This window comes from Cavia porcellus, unplaced genomic scaffold (assembly GCF_034190915.1).
Source record: "Cavia porcellus strain 051 isolate PalLab524CR breed Dunkin Hartley unplaced genomic scaffold, mCavPor4.1 scaffold_29, whole genome shotgun sequence".
Classification (NCBI taxonomy): domain Eukaryota; kingdom Metazoa; phylum Chordata; class Mammalia; order Rodentia; family Caviidae; genus Cavia; species Cavia porcellus.
In genome coordinates this window covers 27928212-27947922 of record NW_026947512.1, presented here as the reverse complement: position 1 = coordinate 27947922, position 19711 = coordinate 27928212, and positions in this window count along the sequence as shown.

Genomic DNA, 19711 nt, shown 5'->3' with positions numbered 1-19711 from the left:
CATCCTCGACTACAAAGTGAGTTCAAGGCCACTCTGAACTGCATAGGAAGAGAAGAGAGAGAGAGAGAGAGAGAGAGAGAGAGAGAAAGTAAGTATAAATAAGGACCAAAACATATAATAGATATTACAAAAGAGGAAGAAAAAGTTCAAATGGGAAGGGGAACCAGGGAAGTTGGTGGGTGAAAAGAAGGAAAGGAAAATAAAAGATGAAAAAAGAAGCAAAAAGACACAAAACTTTTGTTCATACAGGGGAAGAGGAGTTGAAAGGAGGAGATGGGAATGGGGAAAAATCAAGATATATAAAAAATAGGTACAATTTTCCTATGATGAGTATGATCATTATTTATATCTAAACTGTACCAGTAAACTTAACTAATTTAAAAAGAATACAACACATCACTGTTAATTATAGCAACCATGCCATACAATAAATCTCTTGAATTCAATTCTCCTAAACACACATACAGAGAGAGAGAGAGAGAGAGAGAGAGAGAGAGAGAGAGAGAAAGAGACAGAGAGACAGAGACAGAGAGACAGAGAGACAGAGAGACAGAGAGACAGAGACAGAGAGAAGCACATCTTTGTGCTCTCTTTAATTTCAAACTCCACTTTCCCAAGGTCCTTGGAAAGACTAAGGCATTTCACATCATCATAACATAGCACATCACTGCTACAGAATAAAAGAAACTTCTGTTACAACATGTGCAATATTAGGAGGTTAAACTTTAAATGCTATTTAGTAGTGAGTCTAACAACTTTATTTTGATGATGGGAAAAGATCACATTAATTTGAAAATAAGTTAAATGAATGCTTATGATGAAAAATTAACATGAACTTTTCACTTTGTAAATGAAGAATTCATTTTCCAACATTAAGTTTTTATAACTGAGTTACAGTGTTAAGTCAGTTTCACAGCATTAAAATTAAAGTACTTAAAGAGTGACTCAGAAGAAAATCTATGGATAAAAACATAAACTTGGATTTAAAATGTTGTGTTAAATGAATATATGTTTTAAATGTATGGTTAAAGGAATAAATGATCTTTAAAACTGTAAGATTATTAGACAAGATGTCTTTAAATCCATATCTATAAAATAATGACTTCCAAACTAAGGATCTTAATTTTGATGTTGATTTAAAATTCAGAACATAGGGACATAAAAATGATTAATGTGTCTCTTCAACTGTGTCAATAAGATTGCTCAATCAAATAAAACTTTTATCCTGGACATGAAAACGTCTCTAAACAATTATTTAGTAGAACTGAAGGGATAATCAAAGTTATTGATCTACTAGCTTCCTGTAACCACTGCTGAACACTTATATTTGCCACCAAACTATTTGAAGCAGTTTCTATCAAAACATCATGATTTTCTAAATTTTGTCCTTGAGAAAAGCTGAAGCCATTGGACTGTAAAAGCAAAATTACCTGGAGCAGAAGGTATTTTTAAACACATGTTTTCCCAAAGAAGGCAGCTGCTCACTGCATGAGTTCTGAGCACTGCTGTGCTCAGCAGTTAACTTTCTTTGCACAGGGCAGGAAATGTAACCTGAACACATTGTTTTCCTATTACTTTGCTGTGGCCCCAATACTATCAAGTGGCTGATATTTGACAGCAAAAGCATTATTTTTTTTAAAAACCCACTCATGGAGGAAAGAAAAGTCCTTTTTTAGACGACAGCATTTTAAAAAGTCCTCATTGTCTCTTTACTTAGTGTTTTTTTATTTTTTTTAGAGTAACAGAACAAGTCTATAAAGTAGCTATACAGAAAAGAAGCTCGGTGTGAAACACGTGCTTTCCTTTGGTTATTGTATCACATTTTTAAATATTATTTTTTAAAATACTAATTTCTAATTTCATGTTATTCAATAATGGACTGACACTGCCAAAGTGAATATAATTTCCATCAAATAGAAGTAGTATTTGTATTTTTACATGCTCTGCCTTTATACAGTGTATAAAGTGCCTTGCGTAAACATACTGAATAACAAATGTTAAGTGCTATTCCTAACTGCCCCTTGAACTTTTAGTAAATCTAATGAAAATTATAGCAAAACTCCTGAAAGGTATGACAAGTAAGTATACTAAAGTAAGTTCATTTTTACCATCCCAAATTTTTCTGTGCATTACCCACAGGTATTTCATGACTATTAGCATTTGATTGAGATCTATGTTTATAGGTGATTGCAATTAGAATAACTAGTCTTTTGATATTTCAAACAAGGAGATCTTATATTAGTTGAGTGAGAAAGCAGAATTTTGGCATAAAGAATTAAATGAATAATTTCCAAAGTGGGATGCCAGAGAATCCAGCAGTTGGTCAGGCTCAAACTAAACACTGCTTTCTCATCATTGAGTAAATTGAGAAGGTAACAAAAAGATTTTTCCCATAATGCTTTACATGAAGTTCGTAATCTTTTCCTGCTAAACAAGAAAGATGTATAGATATCAAAACTATGCTTAAAACCTGTGTTTGCCCTTTGATCTCCCTCTAGGAGATGGGTAATAAATTCCTGAGTTGCAAGGAAATAGAACAAATTTAAGAATCTATATCTTTCTTTAGTTAGGGCATTCAACTCTAGTCTTAGCATGTTGAACCCCAGGTTTTCTTGAAATTTATTTAACCGGCCCAAGTACAGAATTCTCTTCAGTTCTCTGTGGTTTTCATACTATATAGTAATCAATCTATTCCAAACACATTCATAATATCTAGTAAAATATAAACATACATTATCTCATCAGTGCCTAATTAGTAGACTAAATATCTGGTTAAAATTCATTAACATGAGCAAACTGTCATTTAGTAAGCAGAATAACACTTCTACAAAGAACTCTTGTCCTATGCTCAGAACTTGTGAATACATCAACTGACTAAAGAAAACTGGAGATATAATTTATGAACCTTGAGATTGGGAGATTATTTTAGATAATCCCAATGGATCCAATTTAATCACCAGTCTGTAGTAATTGGATTTGGGAAACAAAACCCTGAACACCAAATTCCACTCATTAAAGCAATCCTGTCCAGCACATATTGAGCATTCATAAGATGATGTCATAAAACTAATCAAAACATCATGAAATAAAACAAATCATTGTCCTAGTGAGAAGTAACCTTCCATGCAAATGTTACTGGATGGTTAACAAGGAGGAAGATGTCCTGGATGACGCATTTGTGAGCTTCTATGTTTACTAAGTGAGACCCTTTCCCACACTTTTAAAAATCCCAACCACTCCCTCTGACAGCACAGCCCTTTCTGGCATCTCATCCATAGCTCTCTTGCATGAAGTTCCTACCTATCCTATATTGCTCGACTCTGGATAAGTTCTTCTAGCAACAGTGTCATCAGTCCTCCACAGTCTCATACTTACTTTATTAGAGGAAAGGAGAAATAAGGAATCTGAGACATCCAAAGATGTGATCTCAGACTCAAATGATGCTCTGGGACGACGGTGGTTGGAGCCATTGCCAAGCAAAGTAGGGTATTTCTAGAAGAGGAGGAGCCCAATTTACTCTATCAATATAGATATCAATTTCTAAAAAGAGGAGGAGCCCAATTTATTCTAGATACGAAGATGGAACATAGCCCAGTGGGTCTTTGATCCAAGGAACTCACGAGGACCTTATTTTGTCTACCTGTCTTCAGAACTGTAAAACAACAATGTTTTGTTTGTTGTTATTTCAGCCACTAAATGCATGGTGATCTTTTACAGCAGCAACAGGAAACTAAAATAGTCATTAGATATTCATGTTTGGAAAGTCAAAATTACAAGGAAATTTGCTGAAATAATTCTTTGATAATATTGTATGAATTACAAAAGTAAGTTTATAAGTAGCAAAATTTTCACTTGGATATTTACTTATTTATTTCAGAATTTCATGTATCCTTTTATATTGGATGGTAAGGAACACAATATACTTGGTTTGATGTTAATGATGGGAAAAAAATTCCTTTACCTAAGGACATGGGCACAATCATAGTCTTTATTTATCTAGAACCTTTTTCTCCTGTTACATCTTTATACATTGTCATAATTTTTCTCCATATAAAGGAAGATATGGTTTCTCCTCCTCTAACTTTGCCCTATGAATTGACAGAAAATGTGCAACTGCTTTACTGCTTTTGTTTATGAATTATACCAAAAATTAATCTTGATGTGCAGTGTTTGAATATTTTGAAATTTTCTTAAGATATTCTTTTAAACCATAGTTAAGTCACCACAATAGCACACTGTGGATACCTCATGAGTGGTAGCATACTTTGTGCCATTTAATGTTAAACATTTTAATTTGGCCACTTCTCCCAAACATAGGAAGCAAGCAAAATGTTCTCTCATTCAACATGATATTAAAAATGGCAATCTGAGCCATCTCCAGGAAACACATAAAATGGAACTAGAACAAAACTCCAAGGACACACTGATATTTATCACAGGAATAAACACCTACTTTATATAATGCACTTCTTTTATCTTTTGTCCTTTGCACACATTACCTAAATAAATTCCAAAGAAAATTCTCAGACAATATGTTTTAACTTCATAATATTACTTCATTTTTAAATTAAAACCTCCAAAACTATTTTATTTTACCACTGATTATTTATGCCCTTTCGTTTCAAGCACCATGCCTTTTCAACATCTAGAATACTCTGGGAAACTGATGAATTACTTATTTTAAAAATAAATTTATATATTTTAATATAATAAATCCAGTTATCCCATCATCAAATCTAATTATTGCATTTTAAGCTAATGAAATCACATACACGAATATATAACTGATTTTTAACAAGATATAAGAATGACTGTTAATCATGGATCAATCAGAAAAACCAATTGAATTTGTATTCTATAGCTAATGAAAACACTTCCAAGTTCACAGGAATTCAGTGACTTGAAACAACACAAGTTCATTCATTACCTTCCAGTTCCATAATTAGAAGTCTGTTGTGGCACCATTAGGCTAAAGTTTCTATAAGTTCTAGAAGAGAATCTGGCTCCCTGCCATTTCCTCTTTCTACTGCTGGTCCATTTTCCATTATAGCCCATTTGGCTCATTTCCAAAACCACCACAATGTAGCACTCTTTTTTTCCCATAAAAACATATCCTTTGGAACCAACCAGGAAATGTTCTTCAACTTTAAGAAACAATTGTGTGTGTGTGTGTGTGTGTGTGTGTGTGTGTGTGTGTGTGTGTGATTAATTTATCAAAGAATTCAGGACACTCTACATACATCAAAGTGTTTCATTTAATTGCATCTAAAAAAAGCCCATTCACCATGTTTAGTACATAATCACAAACTTCGAAGGTCAGATATGGACATTTTTGAGTTACTATGCTCCCTACTGCAGTTTCTTCTATAGAATTTCAATTTTAAAAATCTGATTTAAGAACTGTGAGAAACAGAGCAAACTAACAAGTAAAAGGAACAAGTTTGACTCAAGAAAGTGAGAGAAATGTAGTTATTCTTTTAGAGATAAATTCAAATTAATGCAGTTTTTAAAAAGTGCAAACCAATCAATAAGCATGAAAACAAATAGTTTTATAGGAAATATGTATGTAGAGGAGTTTGGGCTTTTAGCTATCTTTCAAAATAACATAAACCAATTCAATCATAAAACACATCTATTAAAAAAATACACCCCTCTGGTAGCCTTTATAGATGTATAATTTTCAGAACTTGGGCCTTGTATACCAAACATCTCAGCTGGCCAGATGAGAACAAAATCCTCATAAAGTAGATTATCTCAAGAAGAGTGTGATTAGAGAAATAGAATGAGATCATGTTAGATGGGGAATATTTAAAATAACTACAGATAGTAAATCAGGAAGCAAAATTATTTAAAATACAGCGATTACACACTGACATTTGCAAAACTAATATTTAATAAAGGGTGTATCTGTTGTTATTACACTGTCCTCATCTGACACTTGCAATTTTACTCATATTTATGTAAACAAAACTTTAAATATAATTTTGAAATGTATTTAATCAACTATTTAATATAATTGCCTTACGTGTTTTATATGTCCTTTGGCATATTAATCTGATTTTTAATCTGTATATATCATTAGTAACTTTACAGGATTTTGTAGTCAGGGCTACAGGGAGAACAATTATATACAAGACAAAATTTACAGCATTATTTTATGATGGTCACACAGAGTTAAATACAAGAAAGAGTAGGAAATCTGTTCACAACACTAAGACCAAGGAAATTCAGCTGAGAGCCTGAATCCCTAGCTATGTCCTGCATGAGTCCAGCTGAAGACCTAGAGCCTGTTACTATACCTCTCACAAGTCCAACTAGAGGCCTACAGCCCACAACAATGACTCAAGGAAGTATGTTGTTTGGATCTGCACCGGGAAGGCCCAAAGGTCAGCAGTAGAAGCTAGAAAGTCTATGCCAGTGGGGTGAAGGATCTGTGCCAGTAGGTTGAATGTCTTGTATGGGAGCCAAGAAGTGATGCCCAAAATAAAAACCAGGGTTCCTGTGAGGATGAGATCCTGAACTCCTCTGGTAATGAGAACAGCTGAGTTCCTATCAGGAAGCCAATGTGACAAGCTTTCCTGGAGATTAAACAGCACACTTCTTCCTCTTCAGAGCCAGGAAACAATGTTCAACTCAAGGACAAGAAGTCCCCCAAAGTGGACTGCAGCCACTCTAAGAGACAAGATTCCCGAGCTCCTCCTATGACCATAGCCAAATTCATATCTGGAAAGCCAGCATGACATGTTCCTCTAGGACAACCAACAGCTCTCAACAACAGCAACTCTTAGAAGAACCCACAACATTATACTCTCACTTTCCACATCTCCTTTTTATGCTGGCCACAGTCCTCAGGGGGCCTCTCTACACTCATCACCACAAAGACTCAGTTGAGCGGGCATAAAGATAACTATCTGTATTTGCCTCACAACACAGGGTTTTATAAAATAAATAAATGAATCTGATACTGGAAAAGTAAAAGAGGATAGAGGATAGGGGAAAAATAAAATTGAAATGTGTTACATCCATGTACTAATTCTCTATAGTGAATGTAATCAGTATGTACTGAGAATATGTACTAATAAAAGTTAAAAATGTAAGAAAAAGTTTAAATATCATGCATGCAGTTTACAAGAAAGACAATCACACTTAGAGAAAATTAAACCCAACAAAGAGTTGAATTCATATTTCTAAAATTCAAGACAAATCTAAATTATCAGTAAATATATAAAATGATGAAATTTTCAAAAGATACAGGCTTACTGTTTTAACACTTTGTTTTGTAACTTTGCTTATCATAATTACTAGAGTTGATAGATTAGTAAATAAAATAAGGGGTCCTTAGCTATCGAGTCCTGACTTAGATTCCTGAACTCCCAAGGAGTACATGGTGGAGGTTTAAATAAATGAGACAATTGATATGATTTTAGGGCTTCCAGAGGCACAAAACCCTTCGGTTGAGCTTGAGACTCCAAAGGCTAATAAAAACACTTTTCTGGACTCTCCACTTTATTTATTAGGTCCAACAACAAGGGGTGGGGAAAATGAGGAAAGTTCAGGCAATGAGCAGGACCGTGGGAGTCACTTCAAGGACGTCTCCAAGTAATGAATCATGTCAGTTCAGTAGAACTGTCTCATCATGAAGACATGGTCGGACTGAGACTGTAGAAGTAATTTCTGCAGTTGCAATCTCTACCTTGTTAATTGAGCTTAGAGCCAAGTGTCCGTAGTTATGGCCGTATCTTGCCCTTTGAGGTATCTCTGTTCTCACAGGCCACGATAAGCCTCACCCAGGCCCAGTGATTCATAGAGGTTCACTTATTCTAAATCAGCTCCCATTGCCAGGCAGTGGGCCAAGGTCTAGGACGGACACACAGATAAACATAAAAAGCCGATTAGTAAAATTTAAATCCTGCTCAGAGCCACTCCATAGTGGTCTCCAACACTTAGCAAAGTTTGAATTTCAAACAAAGAATAAAATGTTAGTTTAAATGTCTAATATAGCAGTACTTGTAGTTCATCTGCATTTCAAATTAAGTTTATTTCTTTATTTGATAATTCTAATTAATTAAAACATACAAAGATAAAAAGAGAAACAAAGTCTCATAAGAATGACAAAAGAAAAAGTTATCTCTAGGCAAAGGTCGATCTGAAAAAATTCAAATGAACTAGAAAGAAAAAAAAAGAATGCATAGTCATTATATTTGCATGCCTACATGTGTGTTGATGATTCTTCTGGTATTTACTTACAGTTTAACATGATGCTTGTCTTTTACACATACTAGTAGTATGTAAAGTTACATGTGTTTTATAAATTTTCTGTTTTTTAGGTATTTTAAAATTGCTTCATTACTCACTACTGTGGTTTGTGTGTAGATGACTCTCAAAGCCTCATGAGGTCATAAGGTAAAAAACCTCAGAGGTGACTGAGTCTAGAGTATGTGATGCTGTGATTTTGGGTGTGTGATCAATTCACTGATTGGAAGGCACCTTAATCCCACCCTAATCCCAGCAGCCTGGAAAATAAAAAGGACAGAAAGATGCTATAAAGGTCTGTTGATTTTACTCTCTTCTGCCTGACATGAACTATTCTTCTCTGCAAAGCTGTGGAGCCAGTCAATTATGGACTGAACCCTGTATAAACTGTGAGCTAAATAAATCTTTCTTTCTTAATTTTTGGCATTGAGTATTTTATCATAGCAAGGTGAGAAAAATAACACAATAGCTGTATTCAAAGAAGGAGGAATCATGACTTAACATACATTAATAGTTTAGCCTTTGAGTATAACACACAACCTTATTGTGTAATAAAATAGCAAGAGTAAAAGAGCCAAAACTAATAAAATACAAAGTTTTAAGTCCATTTTTATCCATAATTTCTCTTATATGTGCACAAAGATAAAAAGTGTTAGGTTATATTGTAAAGATTTTTTTTTTTTTTTGTCTTTTTCCTTTTTATCGGTACCAGGGATCGAACTCACAACTGCCTGCTTGCAAGGCGGGCATTTTTGCCACTGAGCTAAATCCCCAGGCCCTGTAAAGATTTTCTGTTGATGAAGAGAATTATTCCAAACTTAGACATACAGGGAAGAGAAATTCCATTTCAGAAATGGTAGATATAAAATTGGTGTGTGAGTAACACTCACAGACCCAACATAACAAATATTGTTTACAGGTATTGATATTACACAGGATGGCAACTCTGAAAGGTTGCTTTTGAAAATTTGAGCAGCAGAATTAATAGAAATCATTATGAAAGAAACAATACATCAAGAATAAAGCAATGCTAAAATATTGTTTTCCTGTCATTTAAATTTAAATATGAGGCCTTATCAAGACCTACTCTGAGTTGTCTTATTTATTTCTCTCATTCAGATTCCTTAGGTTTCTAGTTTCTTCTGTATGTCTCTGTCATCATTCGTAGCACAATGAGATTCAAATTTTAACAATTTGCTGCTTATTAAGATTTTATATTATTACCCTCATATTTTGAGTAGCTCTCTTTTGACTATTCTTAAAAAGAAGCCCAGCTGTTAAATGATCACGAATTTATTAAAAAAATTTCTACAATCTCTAAACAAGTATATTTTTATCATAATATATGTAATAATTTTAATACAAGAAGATACATTTAACAATAGCAAAAAAGTGACTGATAGTTAACTTCTGTAGTAGGCATTCAAACCTATTTTAAAAGTTTATGGAGCACAGTTTGCCAACTGCAGAGAAAAGACTTATGCTTTATATCAAAATTTGTGAACTTGAACAATCCTCTATGCTCTTTTGTAATAATAAATCCTAACAATATAAAGAAAATAATACGCTAGATATGGTTCCATATGATTGATGCTAACAATTTCATTTAGTATTATAAATGAATAGTGTAATAATTTTCATTTCAGAAAAAAAGCTGAAGTTTAAATCACTGCTTTAATTATAAAGAGTTATTATGGAACAACAGATCCAAGTTTTCTACATATTTGGGTCAAATAATTTCTTAAATCAATGAACTGTCTGAGATTCTGTTCATTCATGAATTGATTATACAACTAAATTAAATATGCAAAAAACAAAATATGATGGTCAGTGTTGATTGCCAATCTGACCAGATTAAGAAATGCCTGGCAGATTAGCACAGAACACTTATGAGTGTTTCTAGAGATTATTACTAGGAGAGCCAGTAAGGCAAAGAAAAACACCAGCCCTTAAGTGTTTGATTACAACTAATACGCTTGCAGCCAAGACAGAACAAAAGGGAAGAAGGAACAAAGTGCTTGAACTTGTGAGGCTCAGTTCTGCTTAGGTGAGTGTGCTTTGCTACTGCGATCAGCTGTGGACATCAGACTACAGCTTTGTCAGTGTCAACACAGGCTCTTACCAGCCACTGTCCTGGCAGCCTCCAGGGGGGCAGTCATGGATAAATGCTGCATCTTTGATCTCTCTTGTTCTTTTGCTTCCAACTTCTTGGACTAAGCAGCTCCTGGACACTCCAAATTTTGATATACAGATGACCATCACCATTGTGGGTTACCCTGCCCTTGATTCTTCAACGTATCTAATAAATTCATATATATATATATATATATATATATATATATACACATATATATACCTATGTATGCATATATAGATATAGATATAGATATAGATATAATATATTCTGTTCCCTTAGCAATACACATTTAGTGGTACTTAGGTGAGGCAATTCTTAAATAATTGGATGTAGCATTAAATCAGAGGAGTCACATATGTATTTTCCTCGCAATTAAATTAGCACTATATCATTAATATTCTTTTTGAAATAATATAATGGTTGGCATGAATGTGCTATATTTGATATCTGAGAATTCTGGATTTTTGTATGCCTTTCATGTTCAATGCTACATGATAAAAGAAATAACTTTCTCCAACCTAGTAGCACTGATGTTTTGTTATTTACACATAAGGTACTTGAAAAACATTTATTTAACATGGAATATGAGAAATAAAACATAAAAAAAGAGAAAGGAAAGTTAGTGGGGGGAGAAGGTAAATCTGCTTATCCATCAATCTTATTGATTACTTTGCCTGCCAACATCTTTAGTTTTTGAGATCTTGATGTAGTGAGGTAGTAATATGGCCTCACAAAGTTTAAATTTACTGTTTATGTGCATGCAGGCATGGACTGGAGCTTTCAACGGTGTTTCCATTTTATCTGAGATTTAAATACAGAAGAATATACATGTTGAGAAAGGTTGAAACTTAATTTGAAAGGTTTTGCAATTTTCTTTGCAGGAATTAATCCAAATAGAGTGTTTTAAATGACTACTATACCTCTTATACTGCTTTTACAAAAAAATCAAATTTTCCTTGTTTTGCTTATTATAATCTGAAACAATAAATAGCCAAATATATTATTTTTCTCTTTAGGCAAAAAGTTACTTGCCCAAGTCCAATTTAGAACCATAAAATGGTTTGAAGATGGGCCCAGACCTGCTTTCCCCCTCAGAAGTTTCCTAACACCTGAAAAAAGTTCAAATTTAGGAAGCTTCAATCATAGAAGGGTCTCCTAGGAAATCTGTCAACTATGCATTAAAAATATTGTTTTTAGCTATTCTGCTTAAAAATTCTGAACTCTGGCTTGGAGAAACACAGTTAGTATTTTTAAATTCCTATATTGTTTTAAATATTCTTTTACTATCCTTGAAAAGATAATCCAAAACAAAACCTGATGCAAGATGTGCAAAATTTGAAAACTCTGAATAATTATCTCCTAATGACATGGTGACATCAAAATATTTGTGAAAAAAGCTGTGTATAATGGTGCATGTCTGTAATCAAAGCTATTCTGGAGTCTGAGGCAGGAGGATTCGAGTTCTGAGTCAACCTGGAAAAATTACCAAGAAACTACCAAGAAACTTAACAAGAAATTCAACAAAAACGTTGGCAATGTAGTTCAGCTGTAGGCTGCTTCTGAGTTCATTTCTTATTATCAGAAGAACTGGAGGGAGTATTCTTTCAGTGATGCGTTATTTACAATATTAACTGTCACTGGAAACTCCTTATGTTCTGTGAATCACCGTGTGTGCCAAGGAACATTAACAGAAGCACAAAATATGATTTAGAAAGTTTCAAACTAATTTTGATTGTATACTATGTTTACTTTGCACAAGGACTTTGGACCTTACTATGTTGCCCTTTCCTTGTCTCTTAAATTTCAGAGTTTCTTTGAGAGCTGGACTAGTTTTCTTTGTTGTTTCTGCTGTTGGACTTCCGCTTTTGTTAGCTGTAAGACAAAGTACTTCACAGAAGAGATGTTTGCTTGAGGTTCTAGGCTAATCATTGCTTTTCAAACAATATACCATATTAATTTACAAAGATAATGGTTGAAACAAAATAGTCTCTCAGTTTACCATACATTTATTCAAAAATCATGTTGTACCTTATAAAGATAAACAATCAGAAAGTGTAACAGTGAAAATTAATTTACAAATAATGTGCATTTTCCTATGTACTTTATTTTCTCTAAATTAATTCAGAGCAAATCTTAGTTGAAATACAGGATCCTTTACTGTGTGCATACAAAACAAAACGGGAAGAATAACTTCTTAGAAATAGTACCATGGGCAAAGAACCAACCCTTTCTTTATGATCACTATAATATCTACTCAGTTTTCTAAAAAAATTTTACTCTGTAGAATAAACTAGGTACCATAAAATTAGCAACAAAAGTAGATTTTTAACTTAAATAATTGTTTTGTTCACTTTCATATTCTCAGTAAATTACTTATTCCAACTTCCTATTTATTGTTGTAAACCAGTGAGCATAAGAAATCTGTTGTTTGAGTCAGTTCAAAGACCATATTGGTAAACATTTTTCCAGAAAGAATAAAGAAATGCTCCATTAATTTCACTACAAGAATCATAATCACTTTTTTAAAAAAAAAGTAATTCAAGAGACTATATAGTTATTAACATACTGGCTTGTAGCCTAGTTCAAACACTTAAGCTTTGCTTCAACAAAATATTGTAATGTGTCAATTATTTGTGTGTTTTGTATAACAAGTTTATTCATCTATTTCAAACAATAATTGTATGTTATTCTTACATCTGTTTGTAAAAACTAAACGTGAAATTTCTAGTCTTAAAATTATGTTCATTTATAATCTTCAGAAAAGTATGTTTCAATCCACATTTTTGACCTTTATTTTTTCACATAGTATACTTTTATTGATGTTTAGAATAACTTCAGTGGTAATTTTTTAAACCTCTAGCAAAATGTCTATGCAACTATACATATTTCTTTTGAATTATTAAAAGAATTTATTTTTAAAAAGTTTTTGTCAAGACTCAATATTTATACAGGGTTGTGAGGTATGTTGTACCAACCACATGTGTGTGACATATAGCAATTAAATTAAAATGGAAAGTATTTCTATCTTTTCAAACATCAATCACTATGGTTGGGAACTTTATACTTCCTTTTTGATATTTTATTTTAGATTTTACATATGGACTAAGGGTGATCATAAAACTGTAATTGTAAATAGTCATGATGAAATATTTCATCAACCATCTAAATCAATGGTTACCCTACTATGTTATAGAAAAACTGGAACTAATTTATCATATCTAAGTATATTTTATGTAATTATAGCTTATCATACATAATTGCAACTTTTCAACCTTCCCCCATACTTGTCTGATCCTGTAGCTCATCCTGTTCTTCTATGAGATGAATTTATTATTTTCTATGAATAAGTGAGAACATATAGAATTCATTGGTCTGTGCCCAACATATTTCACTTAATATAATAAAGATTAAAATAAGTAATGTTAAGTCCATTATAAAGTCAAAAGGAAAATACGTAACATATGTCACCTTCATCATGCAAAATGTAGCCAAAGCTCCAGTCCAGACAGGTGAGCCATTGCTGTGTGTGTGTTTTCTGAAACCCAAACTCAAGGAGATAAAGCCATGGGGCCAGGCAGGGTGGGCTGCAATGTAAATCCCTGAATAAAATTTGGACACAGAAAATAGCAATTACTCAGGTAAATGGTAATGAGAATAAAATCTTTCCTACAAAAACAATTTTAAAACATAATGGTATACAGACTGTCTAGTTCTACAGTCTGGTATCTGAGGGACTCAGGAAAACTGTCAATCTGCTTTTGGATTCATTCACTCTTCTCTGAGAAGATTACTAATATTACTGTTATTTACTAAAATAATTACAAATTTTTAATAAGTTAATATATCCTTGCCTGGCAAGAATGAGATCATGAGCTAGATTCCCTTTACCAAAAAAAAAAAAAAATCCAATACCGTTTTAAAATAGTTATACATATTTTTGTGTAACTATTTGAATATATAATTCTATAAGTAATACATCATTATTATCAATTATTTCTATAATAACAGAGACATTGCTATCATTGAGAGTTTTACAAATCCAATCATAAAGCTAGGGAGAGCACATGAAAATGGTCATTTATTTTAATATCACGTGCCAGGAAATTTAAGCAGGCATCCCAAGGCAGACAAATGGGCAAGCTAATTACTATCAGTATTACTCATTATGGCTTTAATATTTTAGCCTAGTCATTTTGAAAGAAGAATAGTTCATAAGTTTGATATCATAACACATTTTGGCTCCTGCAGGGTCAGATGATGATTTTCAGTTCCTGCTGGGGTACAGCTATTAAACCGCTTGGCATAAAGTAATTTATGATGAAGCTTTTAATGGTAAAACAGCCGATAATTGCATAGATTTTTTATACTACCAAGCTGAACTCTCCTTTTCCAGAATAATTCACAACAAATCTATTTACTGAAAATCAAGAGGAGGTGGATAATAATTAAATAGTTAGATATATTAGTCTAACACCATTCACTAGTATTGGTCCAGATCATCAAAACACTATTATTTTCATATAATATTTCAAAATGCTGTTCAATGTTCAAATCCATAGTATATGCATCATATATTATGGTTTTTAAAATGTACTTCAAAGTTTCCAATGAAAGATATAAAATTAACCATTACTCTAAACAGAAATTCAGCATAGATCTCTCTGCTGGAATGGTTAATTCAGTAACACAATGATGCCTTCGCTGACCTATACTCCCTGTGTCTTTCTGCATGGCAGAAAGGTATCATCAGCATGCATCTGTGCCTCTAACTTTTTCAGGGATTGAGTCATTGCTGATATCAGGCCTTGGAATAAAAATTGCCTAAGAAAGGCAATAAAATGATTTTCTCATGGCATTGCTTATAAGAAGAAGAATATCTGCCTTAGGAATACCAGCAGATTTTCCTGTATCTGAATGCCCAGTAGTAGAAAACATGGCAATTAAAACCAATCACGGGAGATGGAAATGGGGACATCTTTGGCATAGAATCAATGTTTTATATCTGAACTAGGAGATGGATGCATGCTTCTCACAAACATGTGGTGCAAAAATAGATGCATAAGCTAATATGGGATTACATTACAACCACACTGAAAAGAATTGATTCTGTTTAGAAAACAGTATCTTTCTGAACAACCAGGACCATCTTCCTTCAAGAGTTAAAAAGTATGAACTCTCTTAACATCTAATTTCTGTATCACAAATTTCAGAAAGAAGGAGAAGGGAAAGTAAAAGAGATTTTTAAAAAGCTGAAAAAAATTGCGTGTACCTGTCTTCCAGGATAACTATAAAATGCATGTGGTACAAACATGTACACTAGGATAATTTTACAAATTAAACTTTTGCTCTTTAAATTACACTGATGTGAAAATAAAATAATAACAGAGTATGATCTACATTTGTGTATGGTTAACTGCATGTCTAATTATATTGAACAATACTAAAGAAGAAATATGAAATATAATTTATGAAATTAGTACTGTAATAAAATTAAATAATTTTCAGTATAAAATATCCAGACACGGTGGTGTATATCTGTAATGCCAGCACTCAGAAAGCTGAGGCAAATTTGCTGTGAGTTCCATGCCGTTATTGGCAAATAGTAAGTTCAAAGCCAACCTGAACCATATAATGAGACCTGTCTCAAAAAACAAAAACAAAAAGTAATTTTCAGTTAAATGCATTAGTAATACCTATAATTCATTCATCATTTTTAATTTGACAAAAATATTAAGAATTTATTATATATCAGGAAAAAATGTCAAACTAATTTTGGGGAGTAAAATAGCCTATAAGGATATATATATATATATATATATAACTTGCTTTTGACTTTATGCTTATTCCATTAAATATATTTTATATATAACAGGCAATTAATGTAAAACCAGTTATTTTCCATTTGCAGTAAGAAAGTATCTATTTCTTCAAAAATGAAATTAGCAAGCAGAAAATAATGGCCAAAATATTGTGATTACAGTAAAATTATCCATTATGATTATTACTATTTTAAAGACATTTTTCTATCAAATTTAAATGGAAGTTAAATCTTTGTAGAACTAACAAATTAAAAGCATTTTCAATGACACTGCTTTGAATAATACCATTCTTAAAAAATATTCACAGTGATTGATGCTTTTAGCAGAAGCTATCTATACTAACATCAGTGTGAATATTCATTGAATCTGCTGGCATATGTTACATGGGATGTCCCAGTTCCTCTTTTCCAAATTGTTTCTATTTATTTTTGTCTTCTGTTAGAAGGCTTTGTATATTATCTTGTTTTTAAAGAATTAGTTGTGAAGAAAATATGTGCCAAACCCTGGGTTGGTTTAAGGAATTACCTAGATGAGCCACATTGAGTGAAGGAATAAAGTTTCACAGAAGAAGTTCAGGTCTTTGCCTCACCTCTTAAATCATTTGTAAACCTGACTGATAGGAATGTTCCAGTGACAGAAGCATCTTTGATATTTGCCTCCTGATTGCTTACTGATACTGTCCGTATTCTGAAAGTTGAAAGTTTGCTCGGTATATGTTAGAAAGTGGGTGGGCCAGGGATATAAGCTCAGAGGCTCATCACCTGCCTGGCAAGCTGAGGTCGTGAGTTCATAGAAGAACCTTCAAACATAGTTGATAGTTTATGCAAAAAGTAAATTCAAAGTGGGTCTTCAAATAGTATATGCCAAAAGAATGATTCAAGATAAAAAGCCATCTGTGCCCAAAAGACCAGTGGCTAGGGGCCTGGCATTCTCAGCCAGCTAATATCAATCCCCCTTGCCAGAATGAGGGAAGAGGGATATTAGATTGACTTTGGCAACATGGCCAGTGATTTAATCAGTCATGACTTGTAATGAGTTTTCCTTCAGTGGCAAACTTCTATAAGAAAGGCGATGCATCCCTGAGGACAACAGTAGCTTCTAGAACTTCTCTCAAGAACTCACCCTGTGTGTCTTTTCTTGTAGGTGGTCTGACTTGCATGCTTGTGCAAAAATAAAATACCAATCATAAAATATAGCATACACTTATGTTTTATTGGCCACTGTAAAAAAAGTTTTGTCAAGACTGAGAAATTTTATGGGGACTTTCATGATTGATTTTTTTTTTTTTGAGAATTTTGTATGTATTTCATTTATCTGCAGCTACAAAATGTCTCTTTCTATTTTATGGGTGCATATTTAATTCCAGGTTTGTTTGCATACATTACTATACTTACAGTTTTTATTTGGAAATCTGATTTCAGAATTAATTTATTTAAATTAAATTAAGATTTCTGTGTTTTTTATTTTTTGCTACCAGAAATCGAACTCCAGAACTTGCATTTGCCAGGCAAACACTGTACAGCTGAGCTATACCCCCGACACTTATTTTAAAGAAAATAATGTTGGTTTTATGTCACTTTTTTTGGTTACTGGGAATCGAACTCATATAAATTTTAAACATATTAATGATGACTCTATAATGTTTTTGATAAATACATATACATTGAGAAATAATTTCATTAGGTGAAATGTATCTATCTCCTCAAAAATAGGTAATTTCTTTGTAGTGAAAACATTCAAGCTCCTTTCTTTAGTCTGAATATACTGTACATCGTTATTTATAGACATTGTATGGTGCAATGACATGCCACAACTTCTTCCGTGTTTTCCTGTGCTTTCTTCCCTCTACCCTTGCCAATACTGGTCAAGTACTAGGTTACTCTCAACATCATGAGATCACCTTTATTACATTCCTTATATAAGAGACATCATGTGACACTTGTCTTTACATTGTTTCCATTTTTTGGCTATGGTAAAAATACCACGGAGGTGCACATTTCTCTTCATCATACTGCTTTCATTTCTTTTGAATACATAGCTAGTAATTGGATTGATGGATAGCATTGTAGTCTAAATTTTAATGTTTTGGGAACCTCCATTCTGTTTTCCACAATGGCTACACTGGCACACATTCTGATGAATGGTGTGTGAATGCTCCCTGTGGTCTGTCTGCACCCCACCAGCCTTGCAGTCAATAAGAGGGCCAGCTGGTTTTAATGCTCATCTGTACTGGTATCAAACCAATGATTTCTATGCACTCATTTGTCAAATCATTCTTGGATAAAACACACACGCACACACACACACACACACACACACACAAACACATATGTACATATTACCACCAAATCTATGTACTACAAATACTGTTTAATGAACACATTTATAACATATCTCTTTGGAATACTGTGGAGCTAATTATGATAAATGACTAGTTGTAACATTTGTTATGAAATATTTCCTTTAGAATTGATAGGTAAATCTCTAAGGTTCTCTGTATTTTATTCTTCTAAGAGGACACAAAATTGTCACTTTCTATTCTTCTGTAAAAAATTACATTTTTGCCCCGATTTTTAAATTATTTAGCAGATATTATGATATATTATTCTATCTTAATGTACATTTCTAACTAGCAACATTTTTAAACAAATGTCACCTACATTTATAAATTTTATGTTTCCTATTTATATAATTGACCCAATTTTTTCTTGTCTTTGTTCTTTATTTGTTGACTTGCAGAACTTTTTTTATCTTATCAAGTTTCAGTTTTTCACATTGTGAATATACTCGCAAATTATGTATCTTTCTGTCGTTTGGCTATCATATTAAATAAGATTTAGTAAATAGAAATCCTTAATATTAGTACAGTAACTTTATTCAACTTTTTTCAGATTATATTTTGATTTTGAAATTTGGCTTAAGAAATACTTCCCTATACTAGTTCATCAATATACTTCACATGCACGATTGCCCTGTGCTTAATGACACTTGGCGCAATTGCCTTGCAATCAGAACTTATGATATGTATTCTTATTTTGAAAATGAAAGGTGCTTATGCAAACTTTCTTGTTATTTCATCATCAAAATAAATCATAAATATTTTAGGAATGATAACATATATAAAGGGAACACAAATGTTAACAACCTAGTGTACATTACCATTAAAATATACCAAAATATGTGCATTAAACAAAAATCTTTTCTCAAGGTTCCAAAAAGTTTTACGAGAGAGTATAAATGTCAAGGTTTGAAAGATTATAAAATCTTACAAAATTTTAATCTGCTAAAATTCATATTGAGAAACATCTAGAGGCAGTAGTATATTTTCACACATATTTTCTATAAAGCTTTTGGAAAGGTTGAAATTGAACATCTATCTTTTCTTTTTGCAGCCACTCACGTAAAGAACATTATTCATCTCTTTAATTCTTCTGAACAAGTGATTCTGCAATCAGTTGTTATATCTATTGTTAGGAAAGAGCCACGAGAATGTCTATAAAAA